Genomic DNA, 5664 nt, shown 5'->3' with positions numbered 1-5664 from the left:
CCAGCCTTTTGTATTCATGCTTGCGAGGTTGGTGTTTGAGGGTGCCGGGTTTGCGTACACATTATTCACAACTTCCAACACATCTGTTGTAGACAAAGTCTAGGGACAAATGCATCTTGAAATCGAAATGCTGCTCTAAGCTCCTTGGAGAAAAGGTGTGGTGGTGATGATGATGATGATGATGATGATGATGATGCTGTGTGCTTACTGAAGTTTATGTACCAAAATATTGTACATAAGTGAACACACCATTTTGCCCCCTGCCAGTAGGCCTATTGAAGCCCAAGGGGGTGGGGGAGATCACCTGCCACATTTAAAAAAAAATAGTTCTTACCTTTTAAACTTAGGTTAGGGTGTATAGGGCTGCAGCTTATCTTATTTCTACAGTGGTGCCCCACAAGACGAATGCCTCGCAAGACGAAAAACTCGCTAGACGAAAGGGTTTTCTGTTTTTCGAGGTGCTTCGCAAGACGAATTTCCCTATGGGCTTGCTTCGCAAGACGAAAATGTCTTGCGAGTTCTTGCGAGTTCCCCCCCCCTTTTTTTCCTTTTTCTAAGCCGCTAATAGCCGCTAAGCCGCTAATAGCCGCTAAGCCGCTAAGCCGCTAATAGCCGTGCTTCGCAAGACGAAAAAACCGCTAGACGAAGAGACTCGCAGAACGAATTATTTTCGTCTTGCGAGGCACCACTGTATTCAGAAGAAAGCCCCATTGAGTTTAGTAGGACTTACAGTGGTACCTCGGGATGCAAACAGGATCCGTTCCGGAGCCCCTTTCGCATCCTGAACGGAACGTAAGACGCGTCTGCGCGGATCGCGTTCTGCTTCCGCGCATGCGCATGACGTCATTTTGAGCATCTGCATATGCGCGAGCGGTAAAACCCGGAAGTAACACTCTCCGTTACTTCTGGGTTGCCGTGGAGCGCAACCCGAAAGCGCACAACCTGAAGCACATTCAACTCGAGGTATGACTGTACTTCCAGGTGAGTGTATATAGGATTATAGTTCCCACTGATTCATTGAGTAGGCAAGCAGTGTTAGATACTGTTCTAGAGGCAAATATGGAATCTTGCCCACAGGGGTGGAGAGAAATTACTAGTGTATACATGACAGTAGGTAGAAACTGGCAGTGGCAGGCAGAAGACAGAAAGTATAGTTTGTAAAGCTAGCATACCCGGAAAGAACATGATTGTAGACTGCAGTTTAAGCAAGTGACAGATCAACTTGAGTTGGACCTATTTCCATGTAAATATGCTTAGGACTAAAACCCAAGACCAGGGCTCAGTAAATTGACTAGGAGGGAACCTTCAGACTGCAACATTGCTGGAGCTAGCAGGTGTGAATCTGGCCAGTTCTTTGAATGAAAGCTGCATGAAACAGAAGAATATATCTTGAAGAGGATTACAGCCAAATATCCATGGTTGGAAAGGATTTGTGAGCAAAAGTATTGGCCAGGTTGACCGCACTGATGGGAGGAATACATAATTAATTTTGATTTGGGTATACCTTGCAACTACTGACATTACTTTGTTTTAAGACCACATTCAGCATCGTGTAGGTCGCTGTTACTTGCTTCCTGTTACTTGAAATAGACAGTGTCTATTTTTCACCCATCTCCCAAAATAAAACATCATGTTGACAAGTGGAAGGGATACATACTTCACATAAAAATACATTATATGCTAAAGAGGTGTTAGTGAGCCTCTTTTAGGCCTATGGCCAGATTCATACCTTGCCAACTTTCTGGGGGCTGCATTTGGTGGAGCTAGAGGCAAAACAAAAAACAAAAAAACCCACAGGGTAAAAGTGGATACCAACATGAACAAAATAAAAATATTGTACAAAATTGTATGGATCTTACTTATATATTAATACCGCATATTTTACATTCAGTTCCCCCTTATTCTTTGAAGGAATTGTATAGAGAATAAGTGAAAGATACATGAAATGTAAAATTTATGTCTAGCCCTATGACTGACAGATGTCAGATGACATCAAGTGATTGGCAGCTGAGAGGACTTTGCCGGAAACGGCTCTGTTGACCATTTGAAAGGGCCTGGCAGGCCTGATTGTTGGGAGGTTCCCTATCACTGTACTAAGGGAAACTGTTCTGCTGAATTGAAATACTTCCTTTTTTATTGTTTCCTTCCATTACAAATGGCTATCCTCTTGGAATTGAATTCACCCTTAGCCCCATTTCATACTAATAGCCAGTAGAAATGACGGTGGAAGCTATAAAATACACAGAGCTAATAATTGCATGAATTCCACACACCCATCATGCATGGTGAGCAGTTCTCATACATTGTGACCACTGTGTGGAGCTCTTGCCACACAGAAGGGTTTTTAATCAGTGGAACAGGGTAAAAAAGTGATTTTGTACTATGTTCCCTTACTCTTCTCTAATTGAATGAAAAAGGTGCTGATTTTCTCACATGGCCAGTCTACTATCCCTATGAAATAAGGAGGCTCTCTTAAACAGCCAGCTAAATTATAATTATTTTATAAAGTTAGTTGTGTGACTAAGGGTGCAGTCCTGTTTTCCCTGTCACCTAGGAATAACTCCAGGTGAACTCAGTGGTGCTTACTTCTGAGGTGACACATAGACTTGTTATTGACCCTTTGTAAGTTCATCTAAAGATTGGGACAAAATGCTTTAAATAAACAATTATAATGTACAGCCGCATTAAATCTTACTGACAGCCACGATACTTTAGTTGTGATGAACCTGCTCTATTGGTTTCACTGCAGGAATTAATGTTCCACAGCAATATGTATCAATATATGATTGTTTTAATTAATAAATGAAATTCTTTATAGTGTTTTCTAAAGTTCTTTACCAGTAGGCCATACACGCCAGGTGGGAAAGTTAAGCAGGAAAATGAAGGAAGGCTTGGTCTTTCTACCACTCTCAGAGGTTCGAGGCGGGGTAGCTTGTGAGAAAGTCTTATCAGTTGTGGCCCCAATAATGCTCGGATCAGTCAGGGCAGCCACTTGCACTCTGGACCCTTGCGCCTCCTGGCTGATAAAAACTAACAGGGAGGGGACAGCTTGCTGGGCCATAGAGGTTATTAATGCTGCGTTGCAAGAGGGCTTGGTCCCTGCCTGCTTGAAGTGGGCAGTGGTAAAAACATTCCTCAATAAACCCTAAATAAAATCTAAAAAACTACTGGCCAGTTGCCAATCACCCCTTCTTGGGCAAAATTATTCAGCAGGTAGTTGCAGACCAGATCCAGGCGCTCTTGGAGAAAATTGATTTTCTAGGTTCATTTCAATTGGAGTTTAGGCCCAGTTTTGACACAAAAACTGCATGGGCGCCCTGTTGAAGAAGAAGAAGAGTTTGGATTTGATATCCTGCTTTATCACTACCCAAAGGAGTCTCAAAGCGGCTAATATTCTCCTTTCCCTTCCTCCCTACAACAAACACTCTGTGAGGTGAGTGGGGCTGAGAGACTTCAAAGAAGTGTGACTAGCCCAAGGTCACCCAGCAGCTGCATGTGGAGGAGCGGGGAAGCGAACCCGGTTCCCCAGATTACGAGACTACCGCTCTTTACCACTACACCACACTGGCTCAGTGTTGGGAGAGAGACGAGGAAATATGTCCTTGTTAATTCTCCTTGATCTCTCAGTGACTTTCAATACCATCAACCATGGTATCCTTTTGGAGTGGCTGTCTTATTTGGGGGTTGGCGTCACTGCTTTGAGGTGGTTCTGGCCCACTTGGTCATTTCCAGAGGATTACACTTGGGGAGTGCTCTCCGGCTTTGTGGAGCCTTCATTGTGGGTTTGGTTTTATCCCCATGCTGTTTAACATCTACATGCAACCTCTGAGTGGGGTCATCCAGAGTTTTGAAGTACATGGTCAGCAATATGCTGATGATACACAACTCTTCTCCTTTGCATCTACAGGTGTGGCAGCGGATGTGTTGGACTGTTGTCTTGCGTTGATAAGGTACTGGATGAGAGCCAATAAACAAGCTCAAGACAGAGACACTGTTAGTTGGTAGTTCCCTGGACCAGATTGCTGGGAAGCTGCCTGCTCTTGATGGGATTACACTGCTTCTGAAGAAGCGGGTATGCAACCTGGGGATCCTTCAGGGTCCATTGCTGTCGTCTGAGGCTCAGTTTGCTTCAGTGGCGCTGAGTGCCATCAGCTTTGGCTGCATCCCTATCAGGGCAGGGATTGCCTAACTTCTGCTGTCCATGCCCTTGTAACCTCCAGGTTATATTCCTGCAATATGTTATCTGTAGGGCTGCCTTTGAAGATGTTTCGGAAACTTAAGCTGGTGCAGAATTCAGCAAACAGGTTGAGCATATAACATTGTGTGCTGGCCTGACTGCACTGGCTGCCAGTTAGTTTCTGGGCCCAGTTCAAAGTGCTGGTTTGGACCTATAAAGTCTTAATCAGTTCAGGACCACAATATTTCAAGGACCATCTCTCCCCATATGAATCTACCCAGACCCTGCGATCATCATCTGAGGCCCTTCTTTGTGTGCCGGAGGTCCGGATGGTGGAACATGAGAATGGCCCTTTGCTGTGGACTGCTTCACTGTCGTGACCTCCATCTTGTCTGGATTCAATTTGAGTTTGTTCATACTCGTAAGCTTTCATTGTCTTCTTCTGGTGAAAATGTATTGACATCCTGGTACAATTAGGACGAGGGAAACTGTTAGTGCCATCTTTGCAGCAATCTGCTCCTAATCTGCAGACAGAATACGGAAGTTGTCTTGGCTGAATACATCTCCTGATATGTTGTTATTAAAACACAGACCTTAGTATTTGGGAGGCCAGAGATTTTTCACTCAAAACAAAAGATTTTGTGTGGGTGAATGTAGTATGCAGCTTTTAGAAAGAAGGGTTTTTACTTGAACAGTTGATTACTGCTCACACTGCCACAGACTTTGGTAATATGAAGCCCTGAGTAAGGGCAAAATATGGTTCCCCCTAATATTTCTTCTTTTCACAATAATTCCTTTTGGTACAGTTGCTTTTTTGTGGATATTCTCAGTAGGTACCCACATAAGCATAAGGCTTTTATTATTATTCTTATTTTGCAATCCCTTGACTTGGGACCCTGTGCAGGGGAACTGCCCACACCACACTAAATTTGACACGGTTCGAAGAAGTCCCACTGAATTCAGTGGTGCTTACTCCCAGGCAAGTGGGTATACGACTGCAGTCTTAAGTTGTTGGTGTGATATGACAACTGGGGAGCCAGATACCGAATCCAAATTTGTACAGGTTGAGAGATAATACTCTTTCTCATTACTTCAACATATCTAAGACTCCTGAATCATAGGGCTAAATGCTGTGGACAGCTGCATGAAAATAAAATGTCCACCAGGTGACACATCTTCCATTTCCAAGAGAAGCTTTACTGATTAAATTTTTGCTGGTCATGCAGGTAGTAAGGAGCAGAAGGGGCAGAATTGATACAACATATAAATCGTAACGGTCCTGGCATTATAAATACATTCCACCTCCACTCAGACATAGCTGACATTAAACCTTTTGTCCTTAGGACAAATGGCACGATAAAAGCTGAACAGCCTCCTCTCCAATATACTCAATATGAAATTACAAAATAAAACAAATAAATAATGAGGGGTGGATAAAGCCAGGCAAAAACTTTCCTCTGTAACCAGGCCTTTGGCCTTTTAACTAT

This window comes from Podarcis erhardii, assembly GCF_964252035.2.
Source record: "Podarcis erhardii genome assembly, chromosome: 8".
NCBI classification, from domain to species: Eukaryota; Metazoa; Chordata; class Lepidosauria; order Squamata; family Lacertidae; genus Podarcis; species Podarcis erhardii.
This window is presented reverse-complemented; position numbering follows the sequence as displayed.